This window comes from Mustela nivalis, assembly GCF_964662115.1.
Source record: "Mustela nivalis genome assembly, chromosome: 12".
NCBI classification, from domain to species: Eukaryota; Metazoa; Chordata; class Mammalia; order Carnivora; family Mustelidae; genus Mustela; species Mustela nivalis.
In genome coordinates, this window is record NC_139031.1 from 64,404,725 (window position 1) to 64,422,660 (window position 17,936).

General features: G+C 38.7%; 1 long non-coding RNA gene across 1 annotated transcript in view; it reads left to right on the top strand.

The window, feature by feature from the left end:
- LOC309845402 overlaps positions 1 to 17,936 on the top strand; it is a 35,071-nt gene that overhangs the window by 10,826 nt on the left and 6,309 nt on the right. The window contains exon 2 of the long non-coding RNA XR_014301272.1: positions 11,815 to 12,039. This is a non-coding gene — a long non-coding RNA (uncharacterized lncRNA). The remainder of the gene's footprint in view (positions 1 to 11,814; positions 12,040 to 17,936) is intronic.

The window sequence follows — 17,936 nt, forward strand, 5'->3', positions numbered from 1 at the left end:
GTCAATGGCAGGGTTGAGTAGTTGCAATAGAGAACAAATGGCCCTCAAAACATGAAATATTTACTCTTTGTCCCATTACAAAATGTTTGTTGATCTCCAGGCTAAAGTATTCGTCTCCCTGCACTTTGCTTAGCTACTCTTTTCTCTTTGTATAATTCTCAAATATCAGGCTATCCTGATCACCATTTCTAAGCAGGTTATCTCCTAAATTTCTATTATTGTACCAACTTTATGATGCCATTACACCCACCACAAAGTTGTGTTTATGTATTGCTTGCCTATAACTGTATCTTTAATTAAGATATAAATTTCTTGAGAAAACACATCAGTTTTGTTCTTCACTTTTTGTTTTTTTGTTCTTCACTTTATAATCAGTTCCTAAAATAATACCTGATCATAGTAGGTAATAAATGTTAGCTGAACAAATGAATGCACAGTCCTAGTTCCCACTTCCGTTTTTAAAAATCATATTCCTTTTCCTTAGAGTCTTTTGTGAAATCTTTTAAGCAGCCTCTTTTCTAATTTATCTTTCACTGAAAATACCTTTCGTATATAACTGCCTTGTGTACTGTGTCTGTGATTTAATCTAGTCTCATGGGTGAGATCAGACAATAGTCCTTAAGTCTTTAGTTTGTCTTCAATTGTTGCGACAATGCATTTACCTGAGGAGAATAAAGTGGAAGTTCAGAAAGACACTTCCCTTATTGAACAGTTATATCAAAATTAAAATAAAGTAACTGATAGAAGAAAAACAATGGAGAATTTCTGGTCAAAGCCATACAAACTATATTTGCTTAGAGATGATTTTCTTGTTAAAGAGCACAGAAACATCCAATCTTTAAAACAATAAGAAATACATGTATAGATAAATGTCCTAATGTATATTACCTATATTACAAGTAGAGATAAAATACATTATATGTTAACATATTATAAATTTACATATATACACAAATTCTGTAATAGAGCATGCCTTTAGTAATGAAATTTCTGATCAGATCATGTTCACCGGAAGACTCCCGAGAAGCTTAATTGTTCTAAAATCATGTGTCCCTATTTACACTGACAGTTTTGGTGTTTGAGAACCATTTATAAGCCTAATTAATTGATTGATTAATTGTGAAATCTGAGTCCAGGTCCATGATGTTTTTAGTAGATACATCTGAAAGGAACCAAGAGCAAGGAATACTCAAAGGATGGAATACCAAGATACCCTAGTAAAGTAACTGGTGAAAACTTCAGGAAAAAGTTGAAGGACAAGGAGGTGGTCAAGTTATTCGTGGGAAGGAGTTTTGCCCCAAATCTTGAATATTAGAGGAGATCTGGTTCATAATCTGGAAGAAAGCCTGGGAGTCGTCACTAAACTTGGACAGTGGTTTTCATAGTGTTTAATAGGATTTAAAGGAAATTGTTAGCACTATTTGGCTGTGATCAGCTTTGGAGTTTAAGGAAAACCCGAAGCCAGTAAAGCATCAGCTATGGAGAAGTCTGGTATTTCAGCCTAGATGCTCATTCTGTAAACAGAAAGTACAAAGGCCTGCAGCCTGCATTTTGTCTGCTTTATATAGGCCATGAATCATTGTTAGTGACACGTAAAAATCTGTCATAAAGCTTTCCCAGTAATAGAGTTATCCTGGATGCTATTACCTGGATTAACAATTGTATATAAAATAATAATTTATTATTCTATGTCTTTATTAGCCACAAGAATCAATAGAATTATGGATAAATGAATTTTTAATTATAAGGAAGTAATTTAAGCTGAGGCCCAATAATTTCCCTTCCTCTCTTCTAGCCAACTGAATATAAGAGATTTGGAATTGATTCTTCTAAAATTAGCAAATAGCATTATCAGTAACTAGGGATTTAGAGAGACATTTAAAAGTTTATTGTCCGTCCCTTTTCCACTTACCTCATTTTTGATTCTGCTATCATCTTTGTAAGGTACTTTATCAGTTAGCTGATTTCATGGAGGGGAAGGAAGTCCAGTAATTTTTTATTTTTGTTACAGTAGCAGAGTCACTTTAACTTTGCTCTATCAATGTTTCTTAAGTATGTGCTAAACCTACAAAGAAAAATCATTTAAATTACTCCATCCATTCTAGTTTAATGGGGTTTTATTATTTTAAGCCCTGCAATACGCAGCTATTTTAAAATTTTGAGATTCAGAGGTGACTAATACACATATACTTAGATTCAATTAGAGTTTATAAGAACATAGATAATGAAATGAAACATAGATATTACAGTAAGACGGACCTGCCTTATAGTCTGGTTTTTATCATATTCTAGCTGTTTGATTTGGGGCATGTAATTTAATACAGGATTGTCTGTGTGTGTATGCGTGTGTGTTTAATATGCTTACATCATAAGGTTTGGAAAACACATAGTGTAGTGCTTGGGAGATTGTAGACAGTAAATTACAAATATGATTATATGATTATTATGCACTCTAAATATAGTATTCAGGTGTTTTAAGGGAAACATAATACTTCACTGAAAGATGTGTCTTGTTATGAAGAATATTTCCGGGGAGCAGATAGCTCTGTACATATAAATGAAATCAGCTTACTCAACACTCACTTTATGTAAATACAATCAGTGTATCTTTATTTTTCTTATTCCATATCTAAGCCTACAGCACTAGTCTGTATTTTATAAACACAGCCTTCATGAGTTTAGATAATATAATTAAGGCATCGCTCACTTTAAGCACACCAGGATTTAAAGATGACAGCCCAGGAAGGCTGGACCGTATAAGAATATAAAGAATAGTGAGAATGATGATAGTGATTTTTTACTGTGTGCTTACCAAATGCCATATTTGTGTTAAGTGTTTTATTTCTTTTAATTATTGCAGTACCTCTGTGACATGAATACTGTCATTATCTGTGTCTTGTTGACAAGGCAACTGAGGCTTTGAGAGATTAATTTGACCAAAGCTCACAAAGACAGTGAGTTAGGGAGATAGGCTCCATCTAGAATCCTTTTATGCATTTATAAGGCAGGATCTTCTCGGACTCTGGAACCACGGCCACACCTGTTCTGTAATCTTATCAATAATGATTTATCTTTGCATCAATATCAATCCTTTGAGGAATGCTGAAGCGTGAAGTAGTGATGCACAGATGTGAAGCCGGGGTTGACTTTTTCTTCAAACTTTTAAAAAAGAGATCTTATTTATTAATTTGAGAGAGGGGGGGAGAGAGAGAGAGAGTGAGCATGAGTGGGGGGAGGGTCAGAGGGACAAGCAGACTCTGTACTGAGTGGAGGACATGAGCTTGATCCCAGGACCCTGAGATCATGACCTGAGCGGAAGACAGATGCTTAACTAACTGAGCCACCCAGGCACCCATTCATGTTTTAAACTTTTATTCCTGTTTTAGTTGCATATTTAAAGATAAAGCATTCCAGGTTGCCTGGGTGGCTCAAATCAGTTAAGTGTCTGCTGTTGGCTCAGATCATAATCCCAGGGTCCTGGGATCCAATCCCGCATTGGGATCACGGCTCCCCGGGATGTCTGCTTCTCCCTCTACCCCTCCCCACTGCTTGTGGTCTCTCTCTCTGGGATAAATAAATAAAATCTTTAAAATTAAAAAAAAAAAAGCATTTCAATAATTAAAATCATTTGAACCAACAACAAATGGTAGCCAGATTAGATTGCATTTTATAGGCTGCAGGACACCTTGGACCAGCTTGGTTTCTACTTGAAATTCACTGTGGTCCCACCCAGCTCCTGCTAAACCAACATTCAAGTACTTCCTACTCTGCCAGCCAGACCTGCCTGGAAGAGACAGGCCTGCCTTGTCAGTAGTTTTTGATTCTTTGATGTGGAAAGGAGTGGCCCCATCCTTTAAAATCTGACCCAACCTCTTTGCATCTTAACAAAGTGAACTGGTTAAAAGTAGACAACACTTGTGGAATGTTCAGTGTGTATTGGCCACATGTGTTTCTTGGATTCCTGTGTTCACTTATTTAGTTCAACTGCTCCCTTGGAAGATGTTGGACTTAACTCTTGGATTTCTGCCTTCAGTTTTGGCTTATTGAATTTCTCAGTCTTATCATGATTGGGTTTGTCAGATGTGGTTGCAGAGGAAGTGGAGGAGATGGACTAGGTGAGCAGAGTCTAGTTGGTGATTCCTGTTTGACCTTTAAGCTCTTGCTGTCCAGTTGAAAAACTGGAGAGAATAGATATAAGCAATCTTCGGCTGTTTAAGACATTGGCTGTAAGACATTGGCTGTTTAAGACATTTACTGCCTTCCTTACTGGTATGTCCTGACTCTCTACGTGGTGAGGCAGGAATATGTTGTTGAATAATGATCTTTGTTTTCTTTTTCTTTTTTTTTTAAAGATTTTATTTATTTATTTGACAGCGAGAGATCACAAGCAGGCAGAGAGGCAGGCAGAGAGAGAGGAAGGGAAGGAAGCAGGCTCCCTGCTGAGCAGAGAGCCCGATGCGGGACTCGATCCCAGGACCCTGAGATCATGACCTGAGCCGAAGACAGCGGCTTAACCCACTGAGCCACCCAGGCGCCCCTGTTTTCTTTTTCTTAACACTTGCTCATCTCTTGATTGTCACATTCATAGTGGGGGGTTTTAGCCCAACCAATACTTCTCAGTCACAAAGTCGAGAGCATGTACTCTTGTTCTCAGCCTGGAGCATGACTAATAGAAACATGGTTAGCAGATCTTCTGCAGATCAGCAGTCCCCTCCACTTATCCCCAGTTCAGATAGGCAGATACCAGAGAGGAAAGGTGGCATTGAATCCTAACCTCCTGGGCTTTGGTGATTTAAAAGCAACACTCAAAAGCAAGCCCTTATGCTGTACCCCTTAAACTTATATAGTGTTAAGTACATACCTCAATAAGACTGAAAGGGGAAAAAAAACAAAAAACAAAACCAAAAACCCCCCAAACCAAAAAACTAACACTCTTTGCCAAAGGTTTGCAAAGTTAGTAACATTAAAATCCAAAATAAATGTATGAATAGTCTTTCCTGTGAAAGAAAAAAAAAAACTTCAAGGGCACTTAGAATCTCACATGACAAAGGAAGATATCCCTCCCATTTATTTATTTATTTTAAAATTTAATTTAATTTTTTTCAGTGTTCCAAAATTCATTTGTTATGCACCACACCAAGTACTCCCTGCAATACATGTCCTCCGTAATACCCACCACTAGGCTCACCCAATCTCCCACCCTCTACCTCTCCCAAACCCTCAGTTTGTTTTTCAGAGTCCACAATCTCTCATGGTTTGTCTCCCCCTCCGATTTCCCCCAACTCACTTCTCCTCTCCATCTCCCAATGTCTTCCATGTTATTCCTTATACTCCACAAGTAAGTGAAACCATATGATACTTAACTCTCTCTGCTTGACTTATTTCACTCAGCATAATCTCTTCCAGTCCCGTCCGTGTTGATACAAAAGTTGGGTATTCATCCTTTCTGATGGAGGCATAATACTCCATTGTATATATGGACCATATATCTTCTTTATCCATTCTTCCATTGAAGGGCATCTTGTTTCTTTCCACAGTTTGGTAAATGTGGGCATTGCTGCTATGAATATTGGGGTACAGATGGGGTACATCTGTATCTTTGGGATACCCAGTAGTGCAATTGCAGGGTCATAGGGTAGCCCTATTTTTAATTTCTTTTTTTTTTAATTTATTTATTTATTTGACAGAGATCACAAGTAGGCAGAGAGGCAGGCAGAGAGAGAGGAAGGGAAGCAGCCAAGCAGAGAGCCTGATGCGGGGCTCGATCCCAGGACTCTGGGATCATGACCTGAGCCGAAAGCAGAGGCTTTAACCCACGGAGCCACCCAGCTGCCCCTCTATTTTTAATTTTTTAAGGGATCTCCACACTGTTTTCCAAAGTGGCTGCACCAACCTGCATTCCCACCAACAGTTAAGAGGGTTCCCCTTTCTCCACAACCTCTCCAACATTTGTTGTTTACTGTCTTGTTAATTCTAACGGGTGTAGGGTGGTATCTCAGTGTGGTTTTGATTTGAATCTCCCTGATGGCTAATGATGATGAGCATTTTTTCATGTGTCTGTTAGCCTTTTTTATATCTTCTTTGGACAAGGGTCTGTTCATGTCTTCTGCCCATTTTTTGATGTGATAATCTGTTTTGTGTGTATTGAATTTGAGGAGTTCTTTATAGATCTTGGCTATCAGCCCTTTATCTATAGTGTCATTTGCAAATATCTTCTCCCATTCGATGGGTTGCCTCTTTGTTTTGTTGACTGTTTTCTTTGCTGTGCAGAAGCTTTTGATCTTGATGAAGTCCTAAAAGTTCATTTTTGCTTTTGTTTCCTTTGCCTTTGGAGACATATCTTGAAAGAAGTTGCTGTGGCCAATGTCGAGGAGGTTACTGCCTATGTTCTCCTCTAGGATTTTCATAGATTCTTGCCTCATGTTGAAAAAGAAAAACAAAACTGGGGTTATCACGTTGCCTGATTTCAAGCTTTACTATAAAGCTGTGATCACCAAGACAGCATGGTACTAGCACAAAAAGAGACACATAGACCAGTGGAACAGAGTAGAGAGCCCAGATACAGACCCTCAACTCTATGGTCAAATAATCTTCAACAAAGCAGGAAAAAATATGCAATGAAAAAAGACAGACTCTTCAATAAATGGTGCTGGAAAAATTAGACAGCTATGTGTAGAAGAATGAAACTGGACCATTCTCTTACACCATACACAAAGATAAACTCGAAATGGATTTTCTTTTTTAAATGAAGATATTTTTCTTAAAAAAAAAAAAAAAAAAGAGCAAACAATAAAGCAAATCAACTCTAGGATAAACAGAAAAGAACCAGAAAAGAAAAGTTATCTTAAGAATTGTTCTGCATTGGAAAACTATGTATCTAGTTATAATAGTATAACTATGTATCTAGTTATAATAAACTCTTGGGTTTTGTGCCTTCTAGAACAATGTATTGACAGAACACGGAAGACCAGATGATGGTTACAGAGCAGCATCCATGCTATCAATTTTCTCATACTCAGTTAAGCTATGGATGACAGAAGATGGTGAAGGTGGGGTGGGGGAGAGTTTAGTATGTTAAGCCAATAGCTTAACATACTAAAGGACAAGTAAACAACGTTCTGTATGGTGGATAGAACAAGGAGTCCAGGTCGTATCAGTAGGCAATAAAAATAAAAGAAAGACTTGCAAACTGGAACAATGAGAGAAGGCAGGGTGGGTGGTGGGTACTGTGGAGTGAGGTTAATAGTGAAGTTCATGGGAAATGTCAGGAGTGGGTGAGGAGCTCCTGGAATATCTTGACTGGAGAACTATCAGGAGAATGGGAACAAACAGTCAGAGGTTGAGTCTGGTGGCAGAAGCGGCTAGGGCTGGGGACTAGCGTGACTGCATGTATGGCTTTGATAAACAGATCTCAAAAGTTAGCATTGAAAAAGAAATGCTGTAGAAAACATTCTCTAGTTATATTCCTTTAAATCCCTTCACACCTGTTTTTTGTTGTTGTTTTTTTGTTTTCGCTGGTGGTGTTTTTAGTATATATGGGCTTGGAAAGAGAGTGTTTGTCTAAGTATGTATAAGAGGAGCAAGGTTGTCATTTTTCAAAATGATGATACCAAAATGACCAGGACAATGCCACTTTGACTTCAGAGAGCCAGAAGAGACTCTCAACAACGCTGAGGGCCGCCATATCTGGAGGTGTGGTGAGGAGGGTGGGGGCTGCTGAGTTGGAGGGAGGGGCTCAGCTTGCACCAGCAGGACCAGCACCTGGAATAGGAGATGAGTTGAATTATTTCTTAGAATATGCGGTGGAGGAGGAGTGGGGGAGTGTGGTTACAACTACTGGCAACCCCACCACCCTCCCCCAACATAGATGCAAAGCAGTCGTATTCTCGGTGGGGGGAGGCGGAGAGCCCCAAATTGATTGAGAAAACCTGGAATTGATTAGATCACTTCTGAATCAGATGGAATGAGGAACTGAAACAGAGCTTAAGTTGAGTTAAAGAAAATTACGTTTCTTACGCCGCTCACGGAAAGATTCATACACGCACATGTTGCTGGTGGGTCGGGGAGGCTGGGCACTGTAGCCCTAGAGTACTTTTTATATCCAAACCCCACACAGGGGAGGGCAGGGGGTTGATTCACTTAAATAATCAGGAACATAGATGGCACAAGGAGGTAGGTACCAGAAGGCCCAGGGGGAGTAATTTTTGAAATTTTAAGAAGGGTATCCGTGGATTACTTGGGAGTGTGGGAAGGGGAAAGTTTACCTGGAAGAGATGCTAGTTGAGCTTGGCCTTGAAAAAAGGGTCTAATTAACCCTGTTCTAGTTTTATTGTATGTTTTATTGTGTGTATATAGATAAATGATGGAAGCCTGGTTAACATGTGCAGTTTATTATTAGGATTAACAAGAGAAAAATTTAAATTTAGGTACAAGAATTCTTAGTCATGTTAATTTTTTTTCTTAGTCATGTTATTAAATAATATAGGTTCCTTCCAAAGAAATTGTGAAGATCATTCTTACCAGAAATATTTAAAATTCAGAAATTGGAAATGTTTGTAGCCTACATAGGTGGAAAGCTTTTGTCCTTGGTGGCAAATCAGCACATTAATAAGTCTCTGAAGCTTCTATAATCAAAACAAGCTGGAAGTTTGTTTTGACCTCAGAGAGTTCTTAAAATTGATATTCTGTGTTCCTGTTTGTGTCTGTTGTAAAATTTGTGTGTGTCGAAGCAGAATTTTCGAGATAAGAAATGACTATTTCCTTTTATTTGGGAGAAGAAAGTGGCTTTTATTCCATGGTCGAGACAAGAAAAGATAAAACTGTTCTTCTACTTTCCATTTGGTGCACTATCTTCTAATTCACAAAAGACAGAAAGGGGAAAGTTAATGGAGATTACAGAGTAGGGGGCAGTTTCTGTACTTTTTCTGGGCGGCTTCTGCTTGAAGTCCCTGGGTAATTTTAACTAATGTAGCGAAATTATGGGCTAATGAAGCCTTTGTATTATTAGTCTTCCATCTTAGCCTCTAGTCTTATGTAGTGTAAATTGGTGACTTCTCTGAGGGTGAAGAGTGGCTGGGTCTATCTGTAGCTAAAATTATCTGGTTTAGAAGTTGCAGTACTAACCAAACTAGTATGAGAGTATGCCCTTAACTTTCCAGGCATATTTGTAATTTGGATAACTAATTTAAGCTTTTGAAGATCTACCCAAATAGATTTGGGTAGGTAGATGCAGCTGTGATTTTGCATGCTCTTTTGATTTCTCTCTGTGTTTCTTTTCACTCAAGGGATAATTTGAGTTCCTGTAATGGCCAGGTGCTAGGGATATTACAAGTGGGCAAACAGATTTGCCATTATCTTGATGGGGCTTGTATTTTAGTGAGGAAACAATATGAATATAGATAAACTAAAGAAACAAAAATGATTACAAATTGTGATAAGGTGTTTTGTTTTAGGAAATAAAAAGTTTTGGGATGATTCAGTACTCAAGTAACGTTTCCTTGAGGGTATTTAGGCTGGCCTGTGAAAAGTCGAAAGGAAAATGTGTGTGAAGAGTTAAATGAAGAATGTTCTAGAAGCAAAGGTAGCAGATGCAAAGGCCCTGTGGTTAGTGAGCTGCCAGTTCATAGGAAGCAAGGGAATAGTGGTATAAGATGTGGATTGCATTGTCAACAGAGGCCAAATTATGTGGAGTCTTAGGCCATGACATGGAGTTGGGCATGATTTTAGGCAGTAAAAGAATCATGGAAGGACCACAGTAGTACACATGTTAGTGCTCTCCCTCCACTCCAAAGGCTTCATACCTTATGGTGTGCTTTCCCCCTCTAAGCCCTAACTGTAACCAGGCTATTGGAACAACTTCTTTGCCATTATGCACAGAGAATTGGAAGGAAGCACTTCAGACTATACACCTTCTCCCATCTCCCAGCCCCTGATTAATAACTGCCTAGTGATGGACCATTAAGCCCAGATCCTTGCTTTGAGTCTCCTAGAACTCCTCTGAGTCAAGGTGTGACTTATATTCCAGAGGTCCCCTGTGGGACCAGGCAGAAACTATACTCTTCAGGACTGCCTGACATCACACCTTCTTGACTCCCTCCTCTTTGCTGCCAGTTCCCCCACTCCCTTATGGATTCCTCCTGGGAATATTGCCCTAATATAATACTTGCATATACATCTTGGTGTCAGGGTCTGCTTCTGAGAAACTCAGCCTTAGATACTCCTCTATTATTTAGAGGTAGATTAAGCAGAGATGGTTTAATTCCCACTTCTTTCCACTGTATGTCCTTAAACAAATTTTTTAACCTCTCTGTATGTCATTTTCTTCCATACAGTCATTCAGTGAATATTTACTTAGTGTCTACTATGTTCCAGGCACTGTTCTAACATTAGGAGTTCAAGGGAACAAAACACAAAAACACTGATCCTGGCAGAGCTTAAATTCCAGAGTGAGGGAGACAAAACAATAAACAAAACCCAATAAAGAAGCAAGCCCACAAACAAAAAATTAATACAGTGTCTAAGATATTGATAACTTCTAGGGTAAAACAAATCAAGGAGAATTAAGGAAATAGGGAATACTGTAGGGGTAGAAATGGGTGTTGCAATTTCTTTTTATTTTTTAAATTTTTAAATTTAATTTAACTTTTTCAATGTTCCAAGATTCATTGTTTATGTACCACACCCAGTGCTCCCTGCAATATGTGCCCTCTTTAATACCCACCACCAGACTCATGCAACCTCCCACCCCCTTCTCTCCTCCAAAATCCTCAGTTTGTTTCTCAGAGTCCACAGTATCTCATGGTTCATCTCCCCCTCTGATTTCCCCTAGTTGACTTTTCTTTTCCTTCTCCTAATGTCCTCCATGTTATTCCTTATGCTCCACAAGTAAGTGAAACCATATGACAATTCAATCTCTCCACTTGACTTATTTCACTCAGTATAATCTCTTCTAGTCCTGCCCATGTTGATACAAAAAGTTGAGTATTCATCCTTTCTGATGGAGGCATAATACTCCATTGTATATATGGACCACATCTTCCTTATCCATTTGTCTATTGAAGGGTGTCTTGATTCTTTTTACAGTTTGGCAACAGTGGCCTTTGCTGCTATGAACATTGGAGTACAGATGGCCCTTCTTTTCACTACATCTGTATCTTTGGGGTAAATACCTAGTAGTGCAATTCCAGGGTCATAGGGTAGCTCTATTTTTAATTTCTTAAGGAATTTCCACACTGTTTTCCAAAGTGGCTGCATCAGCTTGCATTCCCACCAACAGTGTAAGAGGGTTCCCCTTTCTCCGCATCCTCTCCAAAACTGTTGCAATTTCAAAAGGATGGTCTCTTTGGGAAGAGGTCACTGGAGCCTATGCAATAAAGCAAGGACCTGGGAGGGAGAGGTGCTTGCTGTGTTTGAAGATGGGCCAAAAGGCACAGATGGTTGGAATGGAGCGGGGAAACAAGAAGTAGTAGGAAATGAAGTTAGAGAAGGGTGTGCCAGAGCTTGGAGGATCTTGAAGGCCATTGTAAACATTTTGGCTTTCATTAGCAGAGAGACTAAGTACCACTAAGGGTTTTGAACAGAGCGGTGACAGTCTCACTTAGGATATTAAAAAGTCACTCTGGTTGTTGTGCTGTGAACAGCCTGGGGTTGTGTGGGGCTAGAGTGAACAGATATTGAAAGTATGATTTGCATATAAGGGTCAAGAGGATTAAATGAGCTATCAAATGCAAAGGTTTAAATAATCTTATCTATTATTGTTCTTTAATGTTACCTTCAATAAGAAATATTGATTTTATTGGAAATATTCTTCCTAAGGTCACTGCAATGAAGATATGAACATTTATTCACCATAATCCAGAAAAAAAAAATTGCTAATTAACTTGGGGCCTGGCAAAGAGAAGGGGACCTCTCCTGATCCTTGGCTCAAGACTACATTCAGGAGAGTGAATTAGTTTCCCTGATTTTGACATCAGATATTTGTTCTACTTTGACATCACTGGGAAGAAAAAGTAACTTAAAAGTCTGGGTGAAAAAGGAAAGGTAAGATGTATTGCAGGCAAGTTTTGTTTATTTCATAATTTCTGAGGGTGGGTTTAGTTTGAATAATTCAATAATTAAGTTAAATCCTGCTTAGAACAAGGACAGATGACCTTGAACAAGGGAGGATAGCGGACCCTTCACCTTTTAGGTTCTGTATTTCCTTGTGTTTTAACCGGTTGGGGACTCACTTTCCTTCTAAAACTTAGGCATGTGTTGGGTGAAGTGTTTCTGTGCTATAACATTTTAGCAACCGATTAAAACAGTTGCTGGTCTTCAGAGAACAGAGGCTGTCAATATTTGGCCAAGGATCAAAATGTGGAGTACAAACAAAAATGCTCTTGGAGTTCAAAGAGGAACCATTGTTAACCTGACCAGGCCTCAGATCCTGGGTCCATGGGGAGAAGTGTTTGAGTTAGACCTTGAAGGAAGAGGTGACATGGGATGTGTGGAGAGGGAGGGGTAGCTCTCTCCAAATGCTGGGAGGAACATGGGAAAAGATGAAGAGGTGGGGAGAGGGGAAACCTATGTAATGAATGACAAAGTACCATGTTATGGCTGTGAAAACTGGTTGGATAGATGACTGGAAACCAACTAAAGCTAGGAGTGAGAGTGTTTATACAGATACTGCATTTGTTTTCACTGCTGGAATTTCTGAGTAAAGAAGCACCAATGAGCACTATCTGGCTTTAGATTTTAAGCTCCACTTGGCAGACAGAATGATCTGTGGGTTAGGTTCATTGAATTTTATGGCAATAAACTATCAATAAAACCTAAAAGAGGTGTATGAGACTGAAAATCAGTTTGAGAGGAAGTGTGGCGGAAAGCAGTAGGTAAAGGATGACATGACAACCTGGGTATTTGTAAAGCATATTCTTGTTTTTGCTTGTTTAGGACTTTTAAAAGACTTCCTCAGGTTTCCACTTAGTTTGAAACCCAACATTTAAAATGTAAAATCCTTAGAGACAGAGAGCAAAGTTTGGTAATTCTTTGTCACCATTAACATTCATGTGAATGATTTGCTTGAGACCGAATAGAAAATGAGTCCTTTTATACATCTCTTAGTTTAAAAAATTTTGTTTTCCAAAATTCTGTTCCTTTTTTCTCCTTTTCCCACTAAAGAATGGTTTCTGAAATATTTATGAGAGAGGCAAGTTATAATTAATGGCAGTATACTCTATTACATCAATTTGTCACATTCCTAGTGACACAAAGTCCAATTAACATCCCTGAGGGGTTCATCAAGAAATAAATGCCGTATTCTGCCATCTAATGACAAAACCAAAATATATTATCTCTCCATAATCTCTCCTGGAGCAAAAGCAAAATCCTACTATGCAATGAAAAACATATATCCTGTCAACTCTGTTTGCTTTATTCAGCACAGTATTTCCAGGACCTGGCACGTAGAAGGCATTCAATAAATACTTGTTGAATGAGTGAAGAGAAGGTTACATGAATTAATGGATAAGTGAATTAAAGGCTCTCTCCCAACTCTAGATTATTTCAAACATCAAGTTGTATTCATTGCCTTTCAACTACAGAGCTTCGCTAATTTTTTTTTTTTAATGTCTCCCATTTCCAAGTTTTCTGGAATGCTAGACCTCTTTGGATGGAGTGCTACATTTTCAGTGCTTCTTGATGTAGTGGGAAACCTGACCCTTTTTCAGCTTTTCCAAAGCAGGAGGTTTGCCATCACCACGGGTGCAACTTGTATTTGAAAAATTTGTAGCCTTTTTCAGGGACAATTCAACCAGTTCAAAATAATTATTACTATGACAGATGTATGTCTAAAACATAGGAATTCTTGATCCTCTAAGTATTTTAAATGCTTGCAGATACTCTAGGGTCTTTCTTTCCTCTTCCCTTTTTCCTCTTTTATTTCCCTCCTCCTCCCCTGACTCCCAGTTCTCTCCTTTCTTCTTTGTACAATTAACTACCTTTATCTTGTCATTGGGTCTGGTAGCTTTAATTTTAGAATGTGCATATTTCCCCCAAAGACACATGTCTGGATTGAAATTAGCATATTTCTTAGGAATGGGATTTTTTTCAAATGTAGTCTCTTCTGTGTGGTAACGTGATACCATATGCTATGCTGTTGGAATCTTGGGGATTTTATTTTCCCAAGTTAAGTGATCTACTCTTTGGCAGTAATTTCTTATCACATCATTTTCCACAACCAGGAAAACCATGATTCAGTAGCCTCTTGGATATGGTCTTGCTAGGTAACAGAAATGATGAGGAATAATTTGGTACTTTCTATTGCACTTGTTTTTCCACTTTGTCATTTTGTTCATTCTTTTCCTTGCTGTCTCCCCACCCACGTCACCCCAATGTTGAGATGCCTGTCTGCCAGGTGGAGAAGAGGAACTTTACTGCTTGTGGGAGAGGCCAGGGAGTCCAAATATAATTCCACTCACTGCCTAATTCCAGAGTGGTTTTTGTGCAGGAAGCTAGAGGGTACTCTGAAAAACCTGCTAGCCCCACCAGGCTTTATTCATAGAACTGATACAATTCAGTGAGTCATTGCAGGATGTTTGGGGGATATCAAATTTGTGGTGGCTTCCCTCCCATATTTTATAATCTGAGAATGGAGATTGACATGTTCATAAATTTTATAACATAAGATAAAAAAAAAGTCACTTTCAAGTGAGATAATAAAGATAATAAATGGAAAAAGTTCATCCTGAGGAATAAAGGAAGACCATATAGAAATTTAGGCATTTCCTTTTCAGATGCAGCTATCCTAGAGAAGTAATTTACTAGAGCATTATTTGTGACAAATAATTGATCTCTCATTAATGTATTATTTTATCCACTGTTCTAGAAGAGCAGAGAGAAAGGCCCAAAGGGAGCAGTTCTAAAAACAGAAAATTTGGGGGGCACCTGGGTGGTTCATTTGGTTGAGGGTCTCGCTCTTGATTTCAGCACAGGTCATGATCTCAGGGGCTTGGGATTGAACCCCACATAGGGCTTCTTGTTCAGTAGGGAGTCTGCTTGTCACTTTCCCTTTGCCCCTCCATCTAGCTAGTGTACAAGTGTGTGCTCTCTCTCTCTCAGATAAATAAGTAAAATCCTAAAAAAAATTAAAAAATAAAAAATACAGAAAGAGAAGGGAAGAGTGTTTCTAGAGGAGCTGACAAGGGAGCAGGTGAGTCAGGATCTAAGGTGGAACCTAGGAGGAAGGATCTGAGTAGGTCAAGGGTATCATGTGGGATGAAGTTAGGAGAAGGGGAGGCTGGAGATAGAAGAAAGTGGTGAGAAGCAAGATGTGAAAAGAATCGGTGGCACATCCTGTTCTGCTGAGGTCATCATTTTTACATGAGCAGTGTGTCTGGGAGGTGGGAAGCAGCTATGTATAGAGCTGCTCCCCCAGGAAGACAGAAAATGAATGTACTTCTTGCCTCTTTAAGTGCTCCCCTGAAATTATTTAGGCTGCCCCCTCATCCCTCCTAGAGGAGGCAGACTGATAAGCAGTAATGGGGATGTTCTCAGGGTATCCAAGTGTTGTTTCTTGAGTCACATGATGCTCTCAGTGACTTGGGAGTCCTGTTTTAGTGTTTTGATAATCCCTTGAGTTTTAAATTAATTAGTGATTTTTGGAATGGGTATGAAAACATTTTCTTATAGATAATACACTACCTGCTTTTTAATGTAAGGTCTGTAAAATTCAAGTGGGTACAGAAATTGACCATGTCCTAGAGGGAACCCTTGCTGCTCCTTTTGAGGCAGAATACCAAGTTGGTCTGATTCAGTAGCATTTTTACAATAAAACAAGAATTTTCCCATTTTTGTGTTTTGGGTTTCTCTAATGTGCATATATTTACTGGTAAACACATCTAAACATTTTGGTTTTTCTGTTATTTCTTGTGAAGTGTGATTTTACCCTACGACTTTATTCACCAGTTGCAAAGGTGTTAAAACGTAAAGTCTAAAAACCTTAATTTGGGGTTGTCTATGTCTAAAAACCTTAATTTGAGGCCTATTTCTATTAATATAGATTTGAAGAGAACATGAACATGTGGATAATATTTTGGAATGTAATACATTGCGCCCTGGGAAGTCATTTAAACCTAAATTTAGACCAACATTCTGAGAATCCGAGAAGCGTGGAGGAGATGGAATCTCCATGGGAAAGAGAGAGAATCCTTTTTTCTTGTTCAAAAGGCATGTGGGTTGATGTATTTTTATCTTTTTTCTTTTTTTGTCTATGACAGTGTTGGCTTGGTGGATTGGTGAATGTTAATAAAACACACGTATTTCTATGTGTTAGTAAAAATATGGACAGTAGACCTATTTTGTGAAGTTAAGGGCATAGATTCATCAGAGTAAGATTTAGATACTTCTTTAGAACACACTTTCCTTGCTTAATTTAACTGCTGGGAATGACCATTACTGCTAGTATTTCATGTGTATCTCTACATACATGCAAGACAGTGTTATGTGCTGTATGGAAGACTTTTGCCATTCTTCCTGGACACTTGTGCTCTTCTTATATTTCATGAATTCTAACTCCAGTGAGCCTCCCCCTCCCACTATAGAAAGAGAAATCTTTCTCTGTTCCTCCATTTCACTGGAGTTCAGGGATTTGACCATTGTACTTGGGCTCTCCCCGTCAGAAGGTAGTGATGAAACAAAACGTGCCAAAGAAAATTCATTCTGCTTGTGTGTTAGTAGATATTGCCACCTCTGCATATCCCAGGGCTTTCAGTGCCCAGTGTGGTGCTGGCTTTGCTCTTCCTGCTTAATGGGGGTAGATGGAGTGACTTCACCTTCAAGGGGCTGCATGATGGAGTGATTAAAAGTATTAGACCCAGTGGGTACCTGGGTGGCCCAGTCGGTTAAGCATCTGTCTTTGGCCAGGATCCTGGGATCAAGTCCCATGTTAGGCTCCCTGCCTGGTGGGGGATTCTGCTTCTCAGACCATACCATGGCTCATGTTCTCACTCACTTGCTCTCTCTCAAATAAAATCTAAAAAAAAAAAAAAAAAAAAGTGTTAGACTTTGGAACCAAATGACTACATGGGATTGAATCCCATATTGGCCATTTGGCAGCTTTGTTGATCTTGGGCCACCTAACTGCTCCTGGATCCAGTTTCATCCTCTGTAAATTGGGAATAAGAGTCACTACTACCTTGAATTATAAAGATTGACTCAGTTAATATTTGTAACATGCTTAGAATGGTGTCTGAATCCTAGTAAACTCTAGTAATGGGGTAAAAATTTCTCCAGAAAGTCAATTTCAAATGAATCAGTGAGAGAAAATAAGATGGAGTTGTGTTTACACCCATGAGACTTGCCTATTTAAGTTAATACCTATAGTTCCTAACCTTTGTTCCAAGCACAAGAAAGGGTGTGGCAGGATGTTTTAAATTTTTGAGGGAAATGCTGTGATACATGACATCTGTTAGACAACATAAGAGTAGTTCACAGCTTCATTAGTTTGGGCTATATTCTTTGAAAATGTAATATATTTGCCAAGCTGGATATTTGGCAGTGGTAAAAAGCAAGTACCATGTGAAAAAGGAAATGAGACTGTCATTTCCTAACCTGATTCCAAGATTTGAGAGCTTGCGCGGTGTCCCATAGATGCATATTTCCCATTAGTAAATGTCTATTCAAGAATAAAGTAAAATTAATTTTTCTTTCAACAATATATATATATTTTTCTAAACAGCTACTAATTTGTTAGGGCCTAAATGTTAATTAAATTGTTTAAACTTAACTACTTAATCCATAGAACTGTTAGGTATTTCTCTTGGTCTAAAGACATTGTAAAAATTACTCTGCCAACCAGGATGCTGTACACCAAGCAAGTCTGGGACCTTGAGTAGAGCCCCATTTTTTTTTTTTTTTTCAGCAACAAGCAGAATTCTCAGACTGGCACAGTGATTTGTGGA